This window comes from Suricata suricatta, chromosome 11 (genome assembly GCF_006229205.1).
Source record: "Suricata suricatta isolate VVHF042 chromosome 11, meerkat_22Aug2017_6uvM2_HiC, whole genome shotgun sequence".
In the NCBI taxonomy this organism is placed as follows: Eukaryota; Metazoa; Chordata; class Mammalia; order Carnivora; family Herpestidae; genus Suricata; species Suricata suricatta.
The window spans coordinates 102,116,360-102,143,568 of record NC_043710.1 but is presented as its reverse complement, the minus strand read 5'-3'; the positions used below and the strand labels follow the sequence as shown (position 1 = coordinate 102,143,568).

At 44.3% G+C, this 27,209-nt stretch overlaps 1 long non-coding RNA gene across 5 annotated transcripts in view; it reads right to left on the bottom strand.

Annotated features, from left to right (window-relative positions):
• LOC115271669 overlaps positions 1-27,209 on the bottom strand; it is a 154,024-nt gene that overhangs the window by 57,154 nt on the left and 69,661 nt on the right. For 3 of the 5 annotated variants that reach the window (XR_003900048.1, XR_003900046.1, XR_003900050.1), the window contains exons 3-5: positions 22,211-22,288; positions 17,802-17,930; positions 13,986-14,101 (exon numbers count right to left, since the gene is read on the bottom strand). This is a non-coding gene — a long non-coding RNA (uncharacterized LOC115271669). Of the gene's footprint in view, positions 1-13,985; positions 14,102-17,794; positions 17,931-22,210; positions 22,289-27,209 lie in introns of all 5 variants that reach the window. The other 2 variants (XR_003900049.1, XR_003900047.1) reach the window with 2 other exon arrangements.

Genomic DNA, 27,209 nt, shown 5'->3' with positions numbered 1-27,209 from the left:
ATGATCTCATGGTTTGCGAGTTTGAGACCTGCATCAGGCTGTCTGCTCTCTGCACAGAGCCTGGTTTGGATCCTCTTCCTCCCCAGCGCCCCCCCCCTCCTCTCTGACTCGCACTCTTTCTATGTCTCTCTTGAAGTAAATAAACTTTAAAATAACTAAATATTTTACTCAGAAACTCACATGATCCTCTTGTATTAGTTTTCTATCGCTGCTATAACAAATTATCACAAGGTTGGTGAATTAAAACAATATACATTTCTTATCTTACAGTTTGGTAGTTTAGAAATTTCACGGGGTCTCACTAGGCTAAAGTCAAGGTGTCGGTAGGGCTGAGCTTAATTCTAGAAGCTCTAGGAAAAAATGTGTCCTTTTCTTTTCCAGCTTCCAGAGTGTCCATGTCCCAAGGCTCATGGCCTCTTCCTCCTTCTTGAAAGCCAGCCACACAACTTTCCTCAAACTTCCATTGTCATACCTCTTTCTCTGACTTCCTTCTTCTGTCCCCCTCCTTCACTTTGAAGGATGCTTTCCATTATATTGGGCACAGCTTAGTAACACCACATAATCTCCCTATCTGAAGGTCTGCTGATTAGCAACCTTAATTCCATCTGGACTTGACTTCCCTCTGCTATAGAAAGTAACACACTCAGCTTCTGGGGATTACATGTAGACATTTTAGGCATATTATTCTGCTTACTAGACCTTTTAACAACACTAAAGTACCCACAAGCACTACTATTGTTTTTAGCCCCCCTTTATAGATACGGCACAGAGAAACTATGCAAATTTCCTGTGATCACAAAGCTAAGATTTGAGGGGTGCCTGGGTGGTTCAGTCGGTTAAGCCTTCAACTCTTGATTTTGGCTCAAATCATGATCTCACAGTTTGTGGGATCAAGCCCCTCATCAACTCTGTGCTGATAGCTCAGAGCCTGCTTGGGATTCTCTCTCTCCCTCTCTCTCTGCCCCTCCCCCACTCGTGCATGTGTGCTCTCAATCTCTGTCAAAACAAATAAATAAAATTAAAAAAAAAAAAAGAAAAACCAAAAACACGAAGCTAAGATTGGAACCCAGGCAGTCTGGTTGGTTCTGGAGCTCTTCCTCTTAAAAGCTACCTTGACATCCAGACAACTCACCATCAACATATTGTACTTTTTACTTTAATGTTTTTCTTTTTTGTGTGCTTTTTTACTTTCTACATAATTGTTAGATAATGATTATAATTTTGTAGCCTTTTTCCTTATTCTATTTCTACTTAACTTACTAACATGAACTTGGCCCTGTACTTTAAAATGTCTGTATGACCTTCTAGTTCAGCTTCAGGGCCTTTGCACATGCTATTTCCTCTGCCTTCAGTGGTCCTCCATATACCCTCACAGCTTCCACGCTTTTACTTCTCTGTGCAAATGTCACCTCAGCAAGGAAGCCTCCCTGGCCACTGTTGCTAAAAAGAGCAAATGATCATGCTCAGTCCTCAAACCCTGCTGTATTTCCTAAATAGTAATTATCACTAGTTGATTTCATGGAATGTCTATAAGTATTTACTCATTATTTATCTTCCCTACTAGACTGTAATCTCCACATGAACAGGAATTTTGTTTTGCCCATTGATGTAGGCCTTCAGTAAGTATTCTTGAATAAATGAATGAATAGTGAAAAATTTCAAGTTACAGAAAGCCATACCTGATGCCACTACCCTAACACATATCAGCTGTCCTCACATTCTGTTCAATGCCCATTTGTAAATATAATTTTACATATTTAATTATACCCATAGAGGCAACTACATGTGCATGTGTTTTACCTAAATATTAAATCTTATGCCTATATCTAATCTTTCACAGATAACTTAACCTCTTTGAGCTCATTTCCTAGTTAGGAAAAGACTATTTAGATTATTACATTAAATATAATAACATGGGGTGCCTGGGTGGCTCAGGTGGTTGAGTGTCTGACTTTGGCTCAGGTCATGATCTCATGGTTCATGGGTTTGAGCCCCACGTTGGGCTCTGTGCTGACAGTTCAGAACCTGGAGCCTGCTTCGGATTCTCTGTCTCCTTCTCTCTCTGCCCTTTCCCTGCTCATACTCTGTTTCTCTTTCTCTCTCAAAAATAAATAAACATTAAAAAATGTTATATACTAACATAAGTAAAGTACCCAGATAATGTGTGACAAATAAATGTTACTATGCAAACTATTAGGTTCATTTATTTTGATTCCATTTCCAGTATATAACTCTTACAAAGTAATGCTTCATTGAACATTTGTTGTTATTGATATTTTTGTATTTATTTGCTTTAGGATAAATAACCAGAAGTGCCATTCCAGTGTTGGAGTGGCTCAAAATCTTAGCTAAATTAATAAAATGGAATCAACTTAGGATAAATATTCATCTCAGCTTTAAGTATGAATTTTCCTAAGGACAGATAACTGATAGTATTCTTTATTCTGTATTTTACTTAGAGTAAGTATAAATTTTTTATTATTTCAGAAATATTTTCTTCTATTCCCAGTAATATTTTAAGTCTTCCAAGGTAAAAACTCTTTTTTATGCCTTAAAATGATTCAATATTAAAATTGGGAGTTGATCTCAGCCCTTTCTCGGATAAGTGGATTGCTCATTCACTCTAGCTCTGGATCTCTTTTGAATTTCTTAGAATTGATGCCCAAATTATTTCCTTCTAAGTTTTTTTTTTAATTTGACAAATCTTGCTAATTTAATAGTTGCTTTTAAAATAGATTCATCATCAGTTTGTTGTTATAGCTGTTTATATCTTTTCTGGTCTTAATTTAGTCACAGCATCTGTGCAAAATGGGATGAAAGTTATTTATTACTCCATCATCCAGAGGGGACGCCTGATTCCTGACATTTATATTCCCTCAAATATAAAAACCAGATAAAAAGAAAATCAAACTTCATGCTTTGGGAACTGAACAGATTGCGTTAGTAAGAGAATGCCCTCCCCCGCCTCCTCTTCCTGAATTATAAATACATTTTCATGTATTGTGTCCCTGAGTAACCAGATCGTTTTCTTTTACATCGCCTTTGGTTGGAATAATTTGAACTGGGGGAAAAATAAAACCTGTCGGCTGGCAGGATAGCTGAGTGGTTAAGAGAAGAGTCTTAGGAAGCCTGCAGCCCTGGGTGGGTCATTGACACCTCTGGACCCATCTGTGATAGTCACTTCGCCTCCACCCGGCAGATTCCTGAGCTGTCCTTGAGGAAGAGCGGTCACTAACCAGCTCACAGTTTGTGCAAGGAGTAAATGAACAATTGTATGCAAAGTGTTTGCAACATATGACACATTTCCTAAGTGCCCCAAATGTCACCTATTATAATATTAAGGTAGACAGAAAATGAACATGGGGCTCCAGGGTGGCTCAGTCTGACTTTGGCTCAGGTCATGATCTCACGGTTTGTGAATTGAGCCCCATGTTGGGCTCTGTGAAGACAGTTCAGAGCCTGGAGCCTGCTTCAGATTCTGTGTCTCCCTTGATCTCTGCCCCTCCCCTACTCGTGCTCTGTCTTCCTCTCTTTCTCAAAAATGAATAAACGTTAAAAAAGAAAGAAAGAAAATGAACTTCACGTGCGACACTGTGTCCATCCAAGTCACCGTGGTGAACAGGGTCTCCGGGCCTTTTCATTGGACCTCTTTTGACTCCACTAAGGGTTTGGATGCTTTACCGAACTGGGAGGCATCGCTCAGTGGTTGTTTTAACTCTGCATTCAATCACACTTTTTAAAAAGGCTTGTTTTTCCTGTTTGGGCATAATAAAGAGAACTCTAGTATGGCTACATAGACAGTCACATAGAAACGCAGACTCTACATGACCAATACAATTAATCAGGGCAGGATTAGAACTCAAGCTAAAGAGATTGTTACCTTCTCCTAGAGGGAGCTAGCTGAGACACTAAGAAGGACTTCCCATATGTGGCAAACCCCATACCTGGGCCTTATACGATCATGTCAGACCACCAGTCAAGGGGCAAAAAAAATCTGAGATTGTAGAACAGAAAGAACTTTCTGTTATGAGCCTCCCGTCCACCGAGACTGTGGCACTTAGTTTCATCTGATTTGAGGCGCCTCTGCCTCTCCCCCCCTGGATCAGCGCCTGAGTTCCGGGCTGGGAGTGGACGGCGCCATGCCCAGGCCTGTCACCCCCAGATGCTGACATCTACGAGATGCCCTTCCTCACACCGCGTTTGTCCAGCATCACTCTCTGCAGGCTGCTGACTGGCTGGTGCATGTTCCTACCCGAAAGACTGTGTAGGTTCCTAGGATCTCCTTGCTCCCTCTCAAGTCCCAGGAATTTAATCTGAAGCTCTAGTTCCGTGACAGGCCGCCAGACCCACTGAGGGGCTCCTGGGACCCTGGACGACCTGCTGCGCTGGCAGCTGCTTTCGTGCCCGGTGAGGACAAGGACACGCTATGAGGCAGCCCTGGCCAGGCTCTGCTGACACAGCGGCACCCAGACTTTCTCCCCTGGATCTGGGACTCTCGGGGCTCTGGGTTCCCGTCTTGTTTCCTCCTCTTCCGAGGTGACATCATTTGTCAAGCTTCTTTTTTTTTAGACGCCCACAAGTTCCATGCAAGCCTTGATTCCTCTTAGACGCTCTCTTCCTAACCTGGCCCAGGAAATCTTAACGAGAACCCGGCATGGGAATGCTTTCCCTGACTCATCACATCTTCCAAATCTGCAATTCATGCCTTCGATTTCTCTTTTGAGGCATGGGAAATTATAAGATAGCGGAAAATGTAAAACCACAATTTGTCTAAGATCAGGAAGGAAATGGAAATGAAAAGGGAAAGCTTTTAAAGACAAGAGTCACCTCAGATGCACTAAAAACGATCAGAAAAATCGAGTTCAATATTAAGGAACACGTCATACATTTTAGAGAAGCCCAGCGGAAATGAAAAAGAAAAGGTAGAAAAAAGACTCCTTCTGGTTCCTTCTCTAGAAACCATCGGGGCAACAAGGAAGTGTATGATTCTGAAGATTTTCCATTAAACACTGGGATCCCTGTGGAGACAGAGCGGGACTGTTTCCCCAGGAGGAAGAGAACAGCAGGCGTGTTGGGGGTGGAGTTGGGGAGCTTCCCAGCTGTGTTTTGTTCCTCCCACCCTCTATTTGAGGACCTTTGCCTGTCTTTTCACCAGCGGATTAAGAAAAAAAAAAAAAAAAGCCAAAACCAAAAACAAACATGAAACTAAAAATTCCCCCCAGTGCCAGCCCAGTGCTGTCGTGTTGGTGCTCCCTGTGGGGAGGGGGAAATTACAGTCAGGCAGCAGAGTGGTGGGTGCGCTGGGCGTTTTATCACTTCAGCCCCTTCACACTGAGGGCGAGGGAATGAAAGTCAAGGCAGAAAGCTTCTCATGGGGGCAGGGATAGGAATGGTACAGAAAAGGATGGGCAGAGGGAAGTTGTGGAACCAGGGTCTTCCACTTTGGTGTATATCTTTTCCTTCTCCAAGCACAGGAGGAGAGGCACACTAACTAGGAATGAGCATTTAGCTCCTTCTCCCAGATCATATTACTAACCAGGGAAATATAGCTCCTAGGAGACACTAGGGGCATAAAAAAGACTATACAGTGAATAATCTATACCATGTACAACAGGATTCTTGGCCCTAACAAGTCAAACATAAAAAAAATGTTTTAATGTCTGTTTGTTTTCTGAGAGAGATCAAGACAGAGCATGAGCAGGGGAGGGGCAGAGAGAGAAAGAGACACAGAATCCGAAGCAGGTTCCCAACTCTGAGCTGTCAGCACAGAACCTGACTCAGGGCTCAAACCCATGAATTGTGAGATTATGACCTGAGCCGCAGTTGGATTCTTAACCAACTGAGCCACCCAGGCACCCCACAAGTCAAACATTTAATAATGATTCACATCTTCAAAGAGATGTGGAAGAATCTTGTTGACTGAATAAAAAGAAAAAACAAGTTGTTATGAAGCAGACTCAAGTGGAAAAAACTGGATAAGAAAAATATAATTACTGAAATAAAGAAGTTAACAAATGAATGTATAACTTATGGGAACAGCGGAAAAATTGGTGGGTCACAGGATTAAGCTAAGGAGCTCCTCCAAAAGGCATCAAGTTGGCATAAAGAGAATAAAAACATAAAAGGAAAAATGAGAGATATGGAGGATAGAATAGAAGTAATACTATCCAAGTAACAGGTGCTTCCAGAAAGGGAAAAATATATATATATTTAACAGGGAAAAATGTACTTGGAAAAAAATCCCAGGAATTTGCTTGAACTTCAGATTGAGAGGACTCATAGTCAAACATGTTATATAAGAAAAAAAAAAAACCACACCTGACACATTATAGAGACACTAAGTACAAACAGAAGAGTCTAAAAGTTTCCTCTGGGAAGGAGTATATCACCGACAAAGGAGTAAGAATCATAACTGGCACCTGACTTCTCATAGCAACACTAGATGCAAGACAATGCAGCAATGTTGAATTTTTATGTAGTGAATGTGATATCCAGGTAAGTTATTATTTAAATATTAGGATGCAATAAAGATATAGGATGTAATAACACATCCTCAGGCATATGTGGTCACAGAAGTTTTACTAAACAGAGATCCTCTTTGAAAATACTCTTGGAGGAAGTTCTCTGATGAAAAGAGGAATCCAGAAGAACGGGATAAAGTATGTGGAATAAAAGGGTGGGGTTGTGTCTCCTCAAAGTTCCTATGTGGAAATCCTGTCTGCAAGGCCATGATTTTAGGAGATGGTGTCTTTGGGAGTTGATTAAGATCGGATGAGAAATCTCGCTTCTCTCTTTCCTCTGTAGGAGGCTACAGGGAACAGGAGGGTATTTGCATCCCAGAAGAGGGTTCTCACCAGAACCTGACCGTCCTGGCATTCCAATCTCCAACTTCCAGTCTCCAGGACCATGAGAAATAAATGTTAGTCGCTGAAGTCACCCAGTCTATAGTATATTGCTATGGCAGCCCGAACTAAAATGATAAATAAGTAACTTACTGAAGCTTATTATTATTTCAAAAGAAAGGACTAAACACATATACTCATAATAATCTAGAACTAAATTACAACTGATTAAAAACATAGTTGGGGAAAAAGTTCGTGACCACAGGACTAGTGATTCCATTTGGCTATATACACATAGTTTTGCATAGGATACTCCGTAGTTTTTAAATGTGTTGTGTGTTTCTCTCGCCTTTCTTTTTTCCTAAAGTTTACTTATTTGTATTGAGAGAGAGAGAGAGAGCATACATATGAGTGGGGGAGAGTACTTGCTATGTGATGGATATTGACATTAACAATTTAAGAAATTGGAAGATAAATAAAATTCAACTTTTGATCTTAAATTGGGCATAACCATTAAATGATAAAAATAAAATGTGCAGCTTTCAAGTCAGAAGAGGAGAGCCCGATCTATTTTTTTCAAGGGCAAAAAAAGAGAAGAAGGAAGTAGAAAGAAAGTACAATAAATAAAAAATATGAAAAGTGTGGAAATACATTCTAACATACAAATGGGTTCACTTACTGAACAAAAGACAGCATGTTCTAGAGACGCCTCATATCAGTCAGGTGAGTATTCTACTCTTGATTTCAGCTCAGGTCATAATCCCAGGGCGATGGGATCAAGTCTCACACTGGGCTCTATGCTGACAGTGTGGAGCCTGCTTGAAATTCCCTCCCCTCTCTTTATTCCTGGCCTTCCCCCACTTGTGCTATCTCTCTTAATAAAATAAAATAAAATAAAATAAAATAAAATAAAATAAAGTAAAATTTTAAAAAAGCATGTTCTATGAATATACTTTTTAAAAGAAACATGTTTAAAACTAAAGGATACAGATAATTTGAAAATAAATGGATGGAGAAATACAAACTAGACAAAGTTCTGATAGCAATTTTGATATTAAAGGTGGAATTCAAGAGGAAAATATTGTCAGGGTAAAAGTGGAACATAAAAGAACAACAAATCCAGACGCTACTTAGAAACATATATGTACCTTACAACAGAGGCTAAAGTAAAAGCCACAAACAAAACTATGGGGGAAAATAAATAAAACCAAACTTAGCTGCCACCCATTTAAACATAAACCTTTCAGAAACTGCTAAATTAAGCAAAGTGTAAATGTCTTACAAAATAGCTTTGGTGAAAGAGAAAGATCACAGGAAAACTCATGTTAAATTTGTGGGTCCAGCTAAAGTGGTACTGAGTGAAATTTATAGCTCTAATGATTATTTATGAGAAAGGAACACAGACAAAGACAAGACTGACTGTTTCATAAACTGGACAAAAGATAAACAGAGCAAATGGAAACAACTGAAGAGGACACATGGGATGGAAACCAGGGCGGAAATCGATGAAGTTGAGGACGGCTGTGGCTAGTGACGGCCAGCTGAGTGATGAAGCAAAATTAAGAATTCAGAGACAGAGAATCAAAGGAACAGAGTCTGGGAGTGGACATCCAATCTCCTGACATGTGGAACGGAGACCAAATGTGAGACCGTCACTTGTTGGAACAGCAATACTTTCACTGTGTTAGGCTGAATGACGCCCCCTACACATTAGCTACGTCCTCATTGCTGGAACCTGGGACTGTGACCTTTAATGGCAAATAGGATTTTGTCAATGTGATTAAATTCAGGATGTTTGGGTGGAGAGATCACCATCCATGATCAGATGACGCATCCAATCACATAGATTCTTATTTAAGTTTGTTTATTTATTTATTTTATTTAGAGCACAAGTGGGGGAGGGGCAGAGAGAGAAGGGGCCAGAGGACTCGAAGCAGGCTCTGTGCTGACAGCAGAGAGCCCGACGCGGGGCTCAAACCCACAACCCGTGAGATCACGACCGGAGCCGAAGCTGGACGCTTACCTGACTGAAGCACCCAGGTGCTCCCCACGTATATTCCTATAAGCCAGACATAGAGGGAGACATGACGCGAACGACAGATGAAGAGAAGCCATGTGGCCACTGAGGCAGAGCCTGGAACGGTGCTGCTGTGTCCGAGGAAGGCTGGCCGTCTCCAGAGGCTGGGAGAGGCAAGGCTTCCGTCCCAGAGCCGCCGGAGTGCAGCACTGCCGACATCTTGATGGTGGACTTGATTTTGAGATTGATTGTGGGCTTCTGGCTTCCAGAACAGGAAGTGAATAGATTCTGTCGTTTGAGCCACCAAGTCTGTGGTGATTGGTTACAGCACCCATGGGAAAATAATATCATAACCAATGAAAATTTGAAGCGGGAAGAGGAGGAGGGAGAGGAAAGAAGTGCAATGTAGTAATTCAATCATCCTCTACATCGGAGTCAAGAAATAGTGTTTAAAGTTAAATAAAAAGACCTCTAATGACCCTGCCCCTTCATTTCCACATATATATTTTTTACAAATAGTTATCTCATGCAGAATATCTCTGATGTTTAGAAATTCATGTTGAAATCATAAAGCCCAATGCGATGGTATGAGGAGGTGGGGTCTTGGGGGGTGGTGACCAGGTCATGAGGTTGCAGCGTCAGAAGCGGAACTGGTGCCTCCAGGAGACAGAGGCTTGCTCCCTCCCACCTCGGGGGACACAGCCAGGAGGTGCTGTCTATCAACCAGAGAGCGGCCCCTTCCCAAATGACAAATCTGCTGGCACCCCACTCCTTCTCGGCCACCAGCACCCGAGCAGGACGTTCCTGTTGTTTGTAAGCTGCTCCATCTGTAATAGTTACTGCAGCAGCAGAAATGGACTACGGCAGGAGGTGTGTAGAGGATGGAAATCAGACTGTGAAAGAGCCTATTAGCATCCCGTCACCAGTTCAAGTCCCTGTCAGGGAAGAGGAGGGTGACATTCCCTTGGGCTTGCTGGCCGCCCTGTGGCTGAGTAAGCACGGACTGACTTCGTGAAGTTTCTGAAATAAAGCAAGTGACACTCTGTGCTCCTCAGACTGCCCACATTTCCAGGGTTTTAGCTGCTTGTTAGAAAGCATCTTTGAGCGGCACACACCCTGCGTTGGCCCCACGAGGGTGTGGCATTGAGTGTGCACTTACCACAGATTTGTCCCTGTCGGTCTCTAGGTGATGGCGGAGAGTGACACTGTTCAGGACTAGCCCTCCTCTCTTCCTTTACTGTGGCGACCTGGGCCGCTGGCCTCGTTAACCGCCGAGCACAGGGAAGGAAGCAGCTAGGGCCGCAGACTAGCCCTGGGGTGGGGGTGGGGGGAATCTGAGGTTTATTTCTGTTGTGTCTCTAATTTGTTGTGTGCTCTCTGGAAACGAATTGATTTCATTTCTTTGTGTCTTTTGTCTCATCTATAAATGAGACGGTTGGACCAGAGCAAAGTTCTTTACGGGTTTATTATTCTGTGGCACCGACATGCGACATTTAAGCAGCAGCCATGTTCTAGATGCTTCTACCTATATATGTGCGATGATCATAAATAAGAGTGATAGTCAGCAGTGATCCTTTCGGAAGGTTGGAGCTGAAACTCTTCAAAGTGCTTCTGCAAAAATATTATCTCAAGGTAAATGACATGTATCTCTCAATTAGGTGGTAAAGGACAGGAATGGAATTTATATGCTGCTGTTTTATGCCCATATTTTATTGACTTCATTAAACTTTGCATTTAAATATGGTATGGGGCTGTAATTTATTAGAAAATTAAATGGCAGTGCCATGCGATGCAGGCAGATGAGATGGAAAGGTTACATTTGCATGAATCCACGCTTTCGGTTTTAGTTTTAGGCTCTGAATTAGAACAGAGCCCTCTCCCTAGTCATTAACTCATTGTACATATGTATTGATTAGATGATAATCTGTTTGGAACTAGGAGCTGTTTTTCCTGGCCTTCGATAAGCACTCCATAAATGGCTGAAGGGAGACGGGCTCGAGGAAATCATCCTGCCACGCGCATGGACACTGCTTGGATTCATGGCCTAATATCAGCGCAGTCGGCCCTCTGTTGGTGGTCCGTTCTTCAGGTAATTTTGGTCACTTTCCCCCCATTTCCCTTAGATATGATTCTAAACCTTCATCATTTACCAGCAGCCACCTATACAAGCCTTGCTGCCTTCGTTTTCAGCAAATGACTCCAACACCTACGTGAGTGAGGAAAACGAGGTCGCACGAGTGAACGGTGCTCACACTCACGGACACTGTGTTGAGTACAAGTTGGTGTCCTACAGGCTGTGACTCCCTCCCACAGTGCTCCGAGCTGGCTGCTCGGGAGTTCTGGGATCTGGGAGCCCGTCACCAATCACATTACACCTGATGGTGTTATCGCTGGCATGATGCCATTAGCAAGTTCATGATCAAGTGCTGTGCTCTGTGTCACAGACCCGAACTCTTTCAACTTTTATTTCTCCTTCCTTAAAACCTAGGAATATGTCTATGGACCTATCCATTCTCTTCTCCTTCTGGTAGGATCCTTTTTTTCCAAGGCCCCCTTCCACCATGCATTTGATCCTAACATCCCCTGCCTTCTGTCCCCAAGGACTTGCTTTTTCTCTTGCATCTTTAGTTTCTCTCTCTACTGGTTCCTTTTTGTCAGCCCAGTTCATTCTTGCATTTATTTATTCAGATCATATTGATTATTGATCCAAATTCTTCCCTCCCCTTTCCTAGGACTATAAGTCCACCCCTCTGCCATATAAATTGTGCTGGGTCTCCTTTCTCATCTGCTAAATGAAATGGATGGACAAGATTAAATTCTTTACAGCTTTAATATTCTATGACACACTTGGTATTTAATCAGCGGACATAATATAGACATTCCTATCCGTGTATTTGTTTTTCATTTAGTGTCATAATCCCAAATAATAGTGGGCAGAGGGTACTTTCCTGTCTCACTGATGTTGAGCTTGCCAATGGGACTTGATGTGACCAGTGCAATGTGCATAGAGAGGTAGTTGTGTGCCAATCACAGACAAAGCTTCAAGAAACATGGCGTGATTATGCTTGCCTTCTTGTTTTCCAGTGGTCTGCTGAGAGGAGAATATGACCTAGGTACTTTCTAGCTCAAGAAGAATGAGAACACGTGGTGCAGAACTGAACACAAGCCACAGCTTGGAACGAAGCCCAGCCAAGCTCATCCGAGATCAGCTGAACTCAAGCTGACCCATAGATCCAGGGGCAGGAAATAAAGACTTATTGTTTTAAGACCTTGAGTTTTAGGATGACTTGTTATGCAGCGTGACTGCAATAAAAACTAATGAATACACTACCCCATCCCCTTTTCCATTCGACAAGTATTATTGGGTAACTAACTGACGCCAGACCCTGTTGAAGGCCTCAGGGATACCGTGGTCAATTAAACAAAGAAGGCTAGAGTAAGTGATCGAGGTGATTTCACCTCTGACAAATGCTCTGAATAAACTGAGATGGGGCAGAGTAAGCCACAGTGACGGGGACAGTGGAGGAGTGCCCCTTTAGCGCGGGTGGTCTGGGAGCACCTCTGAGAAGGAAACATGTGGATGAGACAAGAATCACGCGGAGGAGGCAGCCAGAAGATGATCTGGCCGGATCTTCGTTGGTGCAGGAGAGCCAAGTGCTACAGGGCCAATGGGCTTGGTTCAGGAAGAGACTCAAGTGTCTCTCAAAAAACCCAAAGCTGGAAAATTAATGTTAGAAATAATTCCAAAGGCCCAACGCAGGCCGTTATCTAGAAATAGAACCAAACCTCAGGCAGCAGCTAAGCCAGACTAGAAAACAAGGGCGTTTGCAAATAGAGGCAGGTTCTGGGCTGGCCCTTTTGGCCACTTGTCACAGGCCTCAAGGGCGGGGCAGGCTGGCTTCCATGTATGGCTGGACAGATACTGGGGGTTCCCTGAACTGGATGTCATGCCTTTTCATTCTCTGCATCCTGTTTGGTATTGCTTGGGCCAGAGCGTTTCCATCTTAGCTAGAGATGCCTTACATTGTTTGTACTGGAGGCAAATAATTTCATAATTTTCTGTGAGAAAACTCTATGTGCTCATTTTTTGTTCTTTTCCCCATTTTCCTTCTTTCTTCCTTCTTTTGTCTTCTCTTTTTTCTTTTTTTTTAAATATTTTTTTTACATTTATGTATTTTTGAGAGAGACAGAGAGAAAGAGAGAGACCACAAGTTGGGGAGGGGCAGAGAGGGAGGGAGACACAGAATCCGAGGCAGGCTCCAGGTAGTGAGCTGTTAGCACAGAGCCTGACACAGGGCTCAAACTCACAAACAGTGAGATCATGACCTGAGCCAAAGTCGGATGCTCAACTGACTGAACCACCCAGGTGCCTGCCTTTCTTTCTTTCTTTCTTTTCTTTCTTTCTTTCTTTCTTTCTTTCTTTCTTGCTTTCTTGCTTTCTTGCTTTCTTGCTTTCTTGCTTTCTTGCTTTCTTTCTTGCTTTCTTTCTCTCTCTCTCTCTCTCTCTCTCTCTCTCTCTCTGATAGAGAGCACACACATGAACAGGGGAGGGGCAGAGATAGAGGGAGAGAGAGAATCCGAAGAAGGTCCCGTGCTCAGCACTGACCCTGATGTGAGGCTCAGTCCCACGACCACGAGATCATGACCTGAACTGAAATCAGGAGTTCGATGCTCAGCTGACTGAGCCGGCCAGGGACCCTGTTCTTTCAGTCATATGCATCCGTAGTGTAGGGCTGGGGAGTCTGTAAGGCTTGGTAGGAGAGACGGTCATTGTCTGTGAGCTGCGCCCTCACCCTCACATTCCTCACCCCAGCAGCACCTGGACTTCTTTCTCCTGATTACCTGGCATTTCACCTTCTTATCTCTAAACGACAGACTTAATTGCTATGTCCTGATCTGTCATTTAAACATATTTAATATTGACTCCTGATGGCTGACTACCGGATTCCAGCTCTCCTTCCTCCCTCCTCTCCCACCAAACACATTTACCTAGAGTATCACCTTTTCCTCTCAGTGACACTGTCAGTTGACCATTTTATTTACATTATTCAGTATGTTGAGTATTTCCCTCATTACGGTTATACCGGTGCTTTCCACAGCTGAGCCGTACAATCAAATGTGCTTACCTTCCCTCTCCGTGGCAGGCAGCCTCCAAGACGGTCCCCAGTGCTCCCCGTCTGCTAGTACTCAGGGCCTCTGTGTCCCCTCCCCATGAGCAGGAGCTGGGCTCACTGACTCGCTTCTAACAAATAGAAAGTGACAGAAGCAATGAGCTCTCGCTTCTGAGATGAGGTTACAGACAGACTGGCTTCCATCTGTGGCATTCTTTGTTTTTTCTTTTCAGTAATCTGTACCCAATGTGGAGCTCGAACTCCTGACCCTGAGACCAAGAGTCACACATTCTTCGGACTCCGGCCAGGGGCCCCCGGGGCAAGGCCTTCGTTTGCTCACTCTCAGTGTCTACATTCGATCTTAGCCAAAAGGCCGAGAAGCGATCACTGTCAGTGTCTAAAGATGTCTTTCCAAATTCCCCTGACACTAATTTCAGAACTGGTGTGAAAAAATTTTGCAGATGGAATTAAGGTTCCTAATCATTAAGGTTCCCGACCTTAAAACAGGGAGAGTGATGAACTCGATGCTGGTGCTCCCCCCAAATCCACATTTTGAAAGCCTAATGTTCAGTATGATGGTGTGGGCGGGGGGAGGCCTTTGAGAGGTGACGAGGTCCCAAGAAACGGGCCCTCAGGGCCCCGGGCAGCTCCCTCAGCCCTCCTGCCCTGTGAGGACAGAGGGAAGGCCGCGGTCTGCGAGCCGGGAAGCGGGCCTGTCCTCCCCACAGGCCGCAACTCCCAGCGCCTTGAGCTTGAATCCCAGCCGCCAGAATTGAATATTTGTTGTCGATGGTGGTTTTCTTATAGGAGCCCAAATGGATTAAGACAGGCAATTATCCTGGGTCATCCAGATACACTCACTCTGACCACATGAGCCCTTAGAAGCAGAAGAGGAGGCAAAGATGAAGAAGAAGGGAAAAAGAAGGCAAGAGACCTGAGGCATACGGGGAGACTCAGGTGTGAGAAGGACTCGCCACTGTGGGCTTTGAGGATGAAGGGGTTCATGCGCAGGGAATGTGGGCGGCTTTAGAAGCTGAGCAGCAGCCAGCAAGGAGACGGGGACCCCGTCTTAGGACACATGGAACTGAGTTCTGCCAACAGCTAGAATGAGCCTGGAAATGGATTCGGCCCCAGAGCCTCCAGCCTGGCCGACATAGTGATTTCAGCAGAGACTCTGAGCCCACCTGGACGTCGGGCCCACAGAGCTGTGTGATAACGAGGGGTGGTCTTTGACGCTGCTGCTAAATCTGCAGGGATCTTTACAGCATCTGTTGATAGTGACGACACTGCAAGAAGCCAGGAGCCAAATTCTGGCAAAGGGAATTGGGGAAGTGGGGATGTCAAGGATCAATTGTGATAAAGCTGTGTTATGGAATGATGTTTTCTCCAAGGACCAGGAGAGATGTCATACATTCACTCAACAAAGGCTTCCGGAGCGCGTGCTGGGGCTCCTGCCGTCAGGCAGACCAGGCTCCTGTTTTATGGAGTTTACGTTCTAGTCAGAGAAGAGGGTGTGTGGCTATTGATTGTTTTCATGCTCCGTTCTTAGAAGTCTATCCTTAACCACAGGAGACTTACTCACAAATGGCTTAACGCTTTTATGAAAATCCTAGATTATTCGACAAGCATTTGATACACATAAAGCCTCAGATTTCACCCGGTCCCAGGGATCAAATGCGTGGTAAACAGTGATTCCAATCCTCACACGTCCTATGAAGGAGAAGGCAAACACGGAAGTGCATAGCCACTGCCTGTGACAGGAGGGGAGAGGCGCAGGAGGCCCAAAAGTGGACGGGGCTTAGATTTCTAGAACATTCATGGAGGCTCACAATAATTAGACATTTTTATTTCGCAAGTGCTGGCTTTTCCTCTCTGTCTCTAGAAACAAGGAAGACGCCATATTTCCTCTCATTCTCTTATTTCTGATTCCAGCGCAGATCCCTGCAGTGCAGAGAAAGGCAAGAATGTGTTGCCCAGGAGCACTGTCTAAATTTTACTTCTGCTCATAAAAATCAGGGATCTATTAGCTATTTGGCCTTGAGCTGGACGGACGTGTTTGTGCAATAGCAGACTCACATTTCCTGAAATGCTTCTCTGCTTGTTTTGTGCTTGTGAGCATTACAATTTCCTGATCTGTGCTATTCTCAGACCTATCTCATTACAATTACTCATTAACTAATTTAGCGGGAGATCATTCGGGGGAAATTTGAGTGTGTTTTAAAAATAGCTACATGTTCAGGTTTCCTTGATTGTGTAAGGAGACAACAAGAAAGGAAGCTGTTGGTTTTACGCACAGAAATAACCGATTAGAAATCAACCTGTTTTGTTCTATATAAAAAGGCACACATAGATGTGTGTAGCCTGCACTGAAATAGTTTTATATAAGTTTGCATACAGAGCTCTCTGTGTTCTTTTTGTTAAATATTGCTCTGTTGAGTTTTCTCATTAAGATTCAAAGAAACAAGAGGCGTAACTTCACATTTGTGACTCTTGTCTATTGTCTATTGATTCAATCAGCAATTACCTGCTACTCACCTAGGATTGTGTTAGGGTCTTCAGGACATGCACATGAACGTAAAAGAGTCTGAGTCCCAGGTTTCAAGTAACTCAGTTTGATTGAGGAGCAGGCGTCTAAATTAATCTCTAGAGAAGACTAAGTAAAAACTTCCCTGTCCTTGAAAAAATTTGGACTAGAGACAAGACGATACACCAAGCTCTGCAACAAAAAGAATTCAAGGTAGGGGCAAAGCTTTTTCCCTGCAAGCGTGTTTTCCTAGGGGACGTAGAATTGCCGTGAATAAGATTCCATTACAATGAATCAGGCAGGAACTGGGAGGACAGAGTGGATGGGGGCCCTATTTAAAGAACCTGTATTCCTTAAGGTAATGTTAGCTAGATTTGCAAAAATAATAAAAGCAAACTGTATAATGCCCAAGTCGTATACATGCCTATTTCTCAATCATATAAAGCTGGAAATAAACATTCCTCATTGGTGGTAACTTGCCTGCACGCAGCGACTCAGGGACCAAGGCTCCTTCCATTCTGTGCTTTCCAACCTTGGCCACTGGTCCCAAGACCCCTTTGTTATGTACCTCGTCCCCAGACAGTGACGTGTGCAGATGTATGTGTGACACTTTTATGGTTGAGGCTTAGAAGTAGCAGAGGGTGCTTCTTGCTCCAGTCTACAGGCTAGAACTCAGTCACATGACCTCACCCAACCAGAAGGGAAGCCAGGAATATGGATAAGCTATAGAATGAGAGCAAAGCAAGAGGCCAAAGCTTAATTTCTGCCACAAAAGCTTGAAGCTGAATCATAACACTTTGGGACTGGGAAGTCCTGGAGGGTTTTGCACCTGTCTATGCTCTTCGTCCCTGGCCAGAGAGCCCTTCAACTAATTCTTGAATGGTGCCTGTTCTAGGTTGGTCTCCTTTTTGTATTCTGAGTCTAGACTCCCTGTAATTTGTGAACACCCACCTTTAAATCAAGGGGTCCAGGGAGGGGCAAATTATTCCCCATCTGGTTAACTGGGTTAACTGGTTAACTCAGAGCACAGTGGCACAAATTTTTCCTCACTAGCTTGACAGAGTTCTGGATCACATTACTAGGTAGCTCTTCACACTTTTCATCATTTGTTTCTTTGCTTTATTTTGTAAAGGGTCATGGGTTAGGAAGTGTAGTCCACGTTGAGGTTACACGAACATAAATCCCCTGAGTCACTGTGACTCTTGTTCACTATGGTATCCCCATGTCTATCCCAACATCTGGTACATACTAGGTTTTTCATAAGCATTTAATGAATGAAAAGAGTTTTTCAGCATCTTACAAGGTACCTTGAACACAGGAGACAGTTTCATATTTCCCATTTCTTTTGCTTCTGGGCTGCATTCCAGGTGATGTCTGCTTATCAGTTTTTCCAAATTAATCCTTTTTCTCTTTCATGGTGTTGCTGAGTGGGTCATCTGTTGATGACATTTAAAAAACATTGTTTTTCAATGTCTGTACTTTTAATTTCTAGAATTTCTTTTTTTAAATAAATTTTTTAATGTTTTATCTATTTTTGATACAGAGAGAGACAGAGCATGAGACGGGGAGGGGGAGAGAGAGAAGGAGACACAGAACTGGAAGCAGGCTCCAGGCTCTGAGCTAGCTGTCAGCACAGAGCCTGACGCGGGGCTCGAACCCACGAATGTGAGATCTGACCTGAGCCGAAGTCGGAGGCTTAACCAACTGAGCCACCCAGGCGCCCCAAATTTTTTTTAAACAAATTTTTTTAATGTTTTATTCAGAATTTCTACTTGTTATTTTCCCCAGCTGATTTGCTTTTTGGATTTTATTCCTTTATTTCTCTGACCATGTAAGCACGTGGGTCTTGGAGTCTCTTTCAGAATGCGCTAAGTTTGTAGATTCTGCCACTTGAAGGTTCTGACCTGTGTCATCCTCATCACGCACGGGACCTCTTCTGGCTGTCACCGTTTACCACCGGAGTCCCAGGTATGCTGAGGGTGGGAACTCTGGTGGGTTTTTGTTTGTTTTTGTTTTGCCTCAGTGGAGGCTCTATGCATGGAGCCACTTGTACATTAATGGTTTACGTTACTGTCTCACTCGAGGGCTCTCTCGCCTTGAGGATCGTACACGCTCGGACCTCGCACTCAAGGTGTGAGTTTGCAGTTCTGGTTTCTCAGAGAGGCCTGGGAATAGAGCCCAAAGCTTTAATTTCCTCCTCAGAGAGCTCAAAACCACGTCCCCCGAGGGCATGTATCTGGTTCTTAGGATCTGCCTGTCATTTCTTCTTCACTTTTGGCACCCTTTCTTGCTTTTTTATGTTTAACCATGTATTAAAAACATTAAAAAAAATACATTCTCCCCGGCATTTCTAACGGGCTTGCAGCAGGCGCCGGGGTTCCCACTGCGGCGGACACTGTGATATGCGGCCAGAAACCCCTTCCCTGAAAGGCTTTGTTGACCCAGCTGCTGGCAGCGCTGGCTGTACATGGTCTTCAGCTGTCAGCCTCTTCGGGGTCTGCCTCAGCTGCACCGAGCTGCCTCGTCCAAGGTCATGCCCCTTTCCCTGGGCGGCTCCCATCCAGGGCTTGGTGAACGTGGGAGTATAGGGGCTGGGCCATCTTGGCCCCAACTTGGGACACTTTCCGAGGAGCCTTTCTGGCTCGAAAGCTTCCCATGAGTTTGGTCAAGGAAGCTACAGGGCCTCACGCGTTCGGATGTTTCCCTCTGCTTCCTCCCTGCCCTTTCACAGGTGTTCATTCCAAGGACACGCCCGATACACATTCTGTCGCCTAACGTCCACCGTCGGCTTCCCGGGAGCCAGGCTCGGATGCCACACAGCACGCGAGGCTGCTCTGTGCTGACCAGCAGTCTCGGCGCCTGCGAAGGCGCTCAGAAAAGGTTTCTATCGGTGCTCTTGGGGTCAGTGGGGTCAACAGCTGCCAGGCCAGGCACCTCGACTCCTCCTCCTACACGTGGGTGACACTCATCCACTTGTCACTGCTCACTCGTTTTCCTAGGGTTGGTTTGTTCTTTAGATTTTTACCTTACGTTTCAAGCTATGAAGATCATTTAAATTTTTGATTTTTTTTTCACATTTGATCTCTTCAGTTGATCACCTCCTCCTATACCTTCATTCCAGTAACTGATATAAATATTTATAATTTTTTTTAAGTTTATTTATTTTTGAGAGAGAGAGAGAGACAGAGCATGAGCTGGGGAAGGGCAGAGAGAGACACACACACAGAATCCGAAGCAGGCTCCAGGCTCTGAGCTGTCAGCACAGAGCCCCACACAGGATAACTCACAAACCATGAGATCATGACCTGAGCCGAAGTCGGATGCTCAACCGACTGAGCCGCCCAGGCGCCCCATGATAAAAATATTTAATGGAGAGGATTAAGAGCTTCTCCTGATAATTCCTCTTAGAAGCACAGCACCACTATCTAGACTCCGATTTCAAATAGTTCCAGAGCTGTACACTACAATCCATATTTTTCCATTTTACTTACAGAACATCAAAAGAGGCTCTACTAAGTAAATGAATTCAGGAAATCTAGGTTCACTCTGTCTACCAAATATTCTTCATTTTAAAACCTCATAAAAAAGTAAGTTGCTAATTTGGTATGTATTATTCTCAGTGCACATATGTGGGCTCCTGCTGATGCTTTATTCTTTCATAAATGCCCACAGGTGCTGCAAATGTTAGCTGTCATTAATATGACTCTGGAATTTTTTAAAAAACCTATCATTTGTCCAATTCTGAAAAGTGAACATAGGTACAATGCTAGTGATGAGGGGTCCCGCTAGTCAATTTATTAGTTCTGTATGGGCCTTAAAAATCTATAAAAGCTGACAACGTTTTCTTTCTTTATTTCAGGCAAAACATAACCATATATACTGAGTTTACAGTATAAAGTTTAAATTATGAATAAACCAGAGTGTTTAAACACTGGAAAGATTTGCTATTTTGGGTGTTGGAATGTCTTTCACTGGAAGCCTTTAAATAACTTTAACTGAAGGCCTTGGACCAAAAAAGTTTGGATACCATTCTTGACCTAATTTTTATAAAACTAGGAATAACATTTTACTTCCTTAACACACAAAGGACATCTTTGTAAAGACAATAGCCAACATCATTCTCAAGGTTAAGACATTAGAAAAAAATTCCAGTTAAAATAAAGAACAAGACCTATCTGGTCTACATCACCAGTGGTAATGTTTTTCTACTTTTTTGGAGAATGCAGCAAAATGCAAACTAGAAACAAAAGCTGTCCTTACCTTGATTTGCAGACGGTTTAACTGCAAATCCATGGAAAGCAAAATAATCAACTAGAGCGTTCTTAACATTAGTAAAAGTTTAGTAAAGTGGCTGGCTACAATTTAAATGACCAAATTGCTATATTTCATTTAAAACTCAACAGCCATTTTAGACATGAGAGGAAAAATATCCTGTTCGCAGCAGCAACAGAAACATCAATAAAAACAAACCATAAAATTCACAGGATTAAAGCCAACAATAATTGTGTAGGACAATAATGAGGATGACTAATATTACATTTTACTGGAATTCAAAAATAACTGAAGAAAAGCAGAGGTACAAATGTTCCAGACGGCAACATATACGTTGTGTGGAAGTAAATTCTCTCCATATGAAAAGTCCTGGCCTCCTCCAATAAAAATCCTAACTAGGAATTTTCTAAGAAATTCTGTCTAAAAAAAAAAAAATGGATTAGAATAGCCAAGAACTTGTTTTTTAAACAGGGGAGAGAAATGACTAGAGTCCCCACATCTTCGACTGAGTTCAACTTGAGAAAGCAGAGGCAAAAAAGAACCTATTCTTCCTCACTGTTGACCCTTGACCCCTAGCCTCGTGGACTATTTCTTTTCTATCCCTTGGCTGAAAACATGGGAAGGTTTTCTAAGTTTCTAGTTACTTTTGGATTTTTAAAAATGCATTTTGGTTACTTTAAGGATATCATTCTCATCTAAGTGATTATAATGTCCAATGTAGTGTTACATTAAAACTTGGAGTTTCATTTAAAATCATATCCTCTCTACTCTGTCAACAGGGACCAGCAAGTTACAGTAATAGAGGCAAAGAAAGCTCCAAGCTTCCTGGCTGTTCGGGGTCTTGTTCCTCTGCCCTTCGATTTACCACACGCTCTGGCTCTGCCGGGGTTAAAGAGAGGGACGGAGGAGAGACCGGGACAGGAAAAGTCGTGCTGGCTGGCAGTGACGGTGCCCAGTGCCATCCAGGTGAGCCGAGTCTTTGTCTCTCCTCCTGATCGTCTCTTTCAGGGCAGCTCTCAGACGGTACATTAACACACACCGTGGTTTTCCTCTGCAACCATTGTGGCTCTTGCTCAGCCCCGGGCACCTGGCAGCCACCTTCCGGCCTTTCGGTCACCTGTCCGAGCAGCCATCTCAGGGAGGAGTTGGACACCTCTCCAGGGCCACCATCTGATTGGTGAGATTCACTTCTCATAACTGCACTCCCCAAACGCCGGGGAACGCAGGTCAGACTCTCTGTGCGGTGTTCACGACCCCTCACTCTCGCAGCTGACGGTGAAAAACCCTTTCCGTCCCTGCTCCACCCATAAAGGTGGGGAAATGGAGGCCACCGAGACACGTGACGACTCTCCAAAAAGAAATCCTTCCCCTTGGCTTTTTAAATGTCAATACCTTTATCCCTTGAGGTAGGTGAGATGAAAGTCTCAGTAAATCCCAAACTTACCTTGACCTGATTGTGACAGACTAGAAGGTGGCCCTGAAACCCCGCCTGGTGGTGTTCGTGCCTTTGCGTGTCCCCTCCCTAGGAGAAAAACAGTCCAGAAAGGCTGTTAATTCACAATTCACAAAGAAATCAATGCAAATGGCCACAAACTGTAAAAACATATTTCATATCAAGTCAAAATAAGGTATCAATTTCCAACAAGTGATAGCTTTATCAAATACAATGTCAACAGAATTTACAGATTAAAAAAAATGACAATAAACGAATTAGTATCCTCATCAAAGTGCAGTGAGACAGGAATGATAGAATCTGTGGTGGAATGTAAATTATTACCAATGTTTAGGAAAGCGTGATAATAACTATTAAGAAATTTAGTAGAATCCAGGCCTTTTGGCCAAACAACTCTACTTACAGAAATCCAGCATACAGAAATCTAAAAAATGGGCAAAGAATTATGTAAAGACTCTTTATAATAGCATTGTTTAAGCTAGCTAACATTTAGGAAAAAATTAAATACCTAATAATATTTGACGAGATGAAAATAGATGATTCATAATGCATATATGTGACAAAATATTAATCAAACATTAAAAATCTTTAATAATGTGAAAAGACTTCTATATGTAATATTCATTGGAAAAATAGGTGTAAAATCACTCATTAAAATTATTTGTTGGGGGCTCCTGGGTGGTTCAGTCGGTTGAGCATCTGACACTGGCTCAGGTCATGATCTCACAGTTCGTGGGTTCGAGCCCCATGTCAGGCTCTGTGCTGACAGCTAGCTCAGAGCCTGAAGCCTGCTTCAGATTCTGTGTCTCCTTCCCTTTCTGCCTCTCCCCTGCTCACATTCTGTCTCTTGTCTCTCTCTCTCTCAAAAATAAAGAAATATTAAAAAATTTTTGTTGAATTCTTTGAGTGAAAGTGCCAACTATGTTTGTAGACATTGCGTTAAGTCCTGAGTGATTAGTGATGTCAATTTTGTTATATATCTGTAGAAAAAAACACCACCATATTTATCATTGTTTTTTTCTGAGTAGTGGCATTATTATGTTTATTATATTTATATTAATTGTCTTAAGGTTCTCTGCATTTTCCAAAATTTCTCCATGTACATGTGAGGCAATAAATGAAATCTTTAAAATTTCACCTTTCCCAGCCTTCACCAGAGTCCTGCCCAAACACTAGCCTGCATCAAGGCCCTCAGTGACGCAGGAGAGTTGGTCACACAATTCATCCTCTGGTTTCGAGCTGGTTAGTGGGGTGTGGGAATGGTGGGTGGTTCAAAACAAGAGAAGCTTACATTTTTGGAAAGAGTGGAAGCTCAGGAGTGTTGCATAAGGAGAGCTTTTGGAAGAGGACAGTGTGGCGTCCTGAGATTCAGCAAAGCGGCACGTGGGTCTGAGCTCCCTGAGCGCCTGGCTGCCTAGCAACTACCACATAAAGTCATCTTTCTCTCCTTTAAAAAAAAATTCTAGGCGATGCATGATTTAAAGGAAGATGTTCTAGTTCACTGGCGCTCGGAAGCAATTACTTGTAGCTGTCTTTGGCATTTGTGCCGGGCATGTCAGGAAATAAAATGAGGAGTCTGTGCACGCCCTGTGTCTTCATCTCCAGCATGCTGGAATCAGGGCCGGGGACGGAACAGCCGTCTCCCGGGACCTCACGGCTCTCTTGCAGACTGGTGCTCTCCTAGAGACAAAGTGGGGAACGGCAGGGTTTGAACTTGGCTGCCTGGTGAGCCTTCTGTGACGGCCACGAGTGGGGCAGGGGTGGGAGCGGAGCACAGGACACTCTCTCCCTCCGGGGTCACTCTTTTTTTTTTTCAACATTTATTTATTTTTGAGAGACAGAGAGACAGAGCATGAGTGGGGGAAGGGGCAGAGAGAGACACACCCACCCACAGAATGTGCAGCCGACTCCAGGCTCTGACTATCAGCAGAGAGCCTGACGTGAGGCTCGAACTCATGGACTGTGACATCATGACCTGAGCTGAAGTTGGACACTTAATCGACTGAGCCACCCAGGGGCCCCCAGGGTCACTCTTCTGCCCCGAGAAGCCCCAGAGAAACTTTCTAAACTCTAGATGAAATTAGGCCTTCCTTTGTCTGCAGTCACTCCATCCCCATTGCCCTTGTCCCATAGAGACTTAATGTGACCCTGGAGCCTTCCTCGTCTATGCTGTCCAGGTACCCAAGCGTGTTGTATCAGACAGCTCTTCACTTGATTCACTCCTTTCCTCCAATGGCCCTTCCTCCAGGGCCGCTCAGATCCCCAATCCCACTCATCGGGTGACTCCGTTTCTGCCTCTGAGTCATCTTCATAATTGCGCCTAGGTCACGAAGCCATCTTCTCTAGCTCTTACCAAAGTAGTGTATGCAATAGGGATTTCAACATCACAATAGCAATGCAAGGAAGGGAGAGGGGAGAAAATGGCCTATGTGACAAAATGGCGCTCGTCTTTCCCTTGGGAAGGTAAAAGATACTAATGATTTTATATGCCTGCACTAATTTTATAGGTAGCATTGAAACTACCTATACCTATTAGTGACTATTACTTGTAAAAGCACTAGTGTATAAGGGATATATAAAACAGGACCATGACATCCTGCTCTCCAAGTTGCTGAGAGGCTAATGGGAAAGATATCCTCATAGACAAATACTCTAAAGGACAAAGAAGGTAAGGGACAGGGTTTAATGCAAGCTGTAGAGGGGAGAATGGCCTCTGGGTCTCGGGCAGGAAAGCTCATATCATGGCACGGAGGGGCCCTGGAGGTGTGACTGAATGAAATGCTCCTCCTGGATCTGGGGCAGAAGAACGGGCCACATGGGGGAGGAGGGGCGGGCAGAGCAGCAGAAAACCAGAGGAACGACTCTTCAGGGGCCAGACAGGGATGGTGCTAAACGTAATGACAGGAATCCAACAGGCAGGCCCTGAGAAGCCTACAGGAAGGCAAGAAAGCCTGTGAAGCGGACAAAACCTGGGGATTCAAAGAAGCAGATGCTTTTCTTGACCACAAAGACCAGGAGGACCAGTCTGCAGAGCAGGGAGGCCAGGAGAGAACCCTGTGGGGAGGCTGACCGGGAAGTGGACCCCAGAAATAGCAGCCCCAACCAGGGCTCGAGGGAGGGCAGCTGACAGGAGGGTGCTACCGTTGCTCTAGCAGCTTCTGTGTACAGGCCAGCAGGCTATAGCCCAGAACCGGGGTTTTACCCTATCGAATCAGCCTGCCAGCTTCCTGGATGCTGGTAGGGGATGGGAAGGGAGGCCCAGCAAGGGGTGAGAGGTGAGGGGGGCGGGGCAGGGCATGGCTCCGCAAGAGGCACAGCACCTCCATCTATGCATTGGTCCCCCTTGCTCCAGCCCCACCGGAGTCCTGCGAACGGGCCAGACAGATGCCTGTGCACACAGCAGTCTCCCTCATGAGCAGGGACCTGGAGCGAAGGGAGCCCACATTTTCCTGGTTTTTGTTTGTTTGTAGTAATACACGTGTTGTAGGGGGCACCTGGGTGGGTCAATCGGTTAAACTTCCGACCTCAGCCTGGGTCATGATCTCACGGTTGGAGAGTTTGAGACCTCCGTCAGGCTCTGTGCTGTCAGCTCACAGCCGGGTTCCGATCCTCTCTCCCTCTCTCTGCCTCCCCAGCTCATGCTCTCTCTCATTCTCTCTCAAAAATAAATAAACATTTTAAAACTTTCAAAAAAATAATACAAGGGTTTTTTAAAGAGATCACACGTAAATAACTCAAATCTGTAAAATGCAGGCCCCCGGAAAGCCCCCTGGCCTCATGTTCCTGCTCTCCCACGCATGGGGCCTCCCTGGGGCCGCGTGGAACCACGGAGGTTCTGCTCAAGAGTTTTTCTCAACTAATCCAGATGATTTCATTTTATTCAAAGTTAAAATGTTGAGGCATAATTGACATATAACATGGTATTAGTTCCAGATGGACAACGTAGCGATCTGATATTTGTATATATTGGGAAATGATCACCACAGCGACTAGGTGACGAACGTCACCACACGAAGGTTACAATTTGTTTTTTCTTCACGAGCAGCATCTATTTTAACGAGCAGTAAGCATGCTGCCTTTTGCTCCGGGAAGAGTCATTTCCCCAAGGCTGTCTGCCACACACGTGGTGCCCTTTGAAAGGTAACCCAGAGCAAGAGACGGTCAGTGCTTCTGCTTGTGAGATGTGCAGACCTACAAGAATCCCCTGGAGAAAGGCCTCCCGGCAGCGATGTGCTTAATCTTAATATCTCATGACTAGTATATAAAACAATGTTACTGAGCATGCTTTGAAAATGTAAGTTGAGAATCTAAAAATAAGGAGCTTTCAACAATTTCTAGAATGTGTGTCATTTTCCCCACGTTCCTTAATTTTGCGCATCTTGCCTTTTTGATCTAGGGGGTGCGCAGTAAGAGTTAAAGGAAGTTTTCAGCAAGGAGGGAGCAAAATGGAAAGAGGGCTGTGTCTCTACCAGCATCCGTCTGAAACAGGCTGGGCTCTGCAGCCCTCCGTCAGAGCATCCGTTTGCCTGTCTCTCCAGGCTCTTCGGGATGGACCCACCACCCCGGGCTCTGCCTGGCTGGGGCTTCAGGTCCTGCCTCCCTCCCACCCTGAGAAAGACGGCAAGCGATTGTACCCCGAGACCCAGCCTCAGGCCACAGCTGCTTGTGGCCACTGGGCGGGCAGTTTCCCGGATCTTACACAGCAATGCGTTTAAAAAAGAATTAATCTGGGCAGAAATGACAGGGCTGATTTTATGCTACATTAACATTAGTCATCATTCTTGCTTACACTCAAGAATTTCTAGAAAAATTCATCTGATCTGTAAGATTTAATCCTGGCACCTGCAGCAAAGCAGGGGTTTCTGTGCAGTTTTTTTTTAAGTAGTTTATTGTCAAATTAGTTTCCATACAACACCCAGTGCTCTTCCCCACTAGTGCCCTCCTCCATCACCACCACCTCTTTTCCCCCCTCCCCCTTCCCCTTCAACCC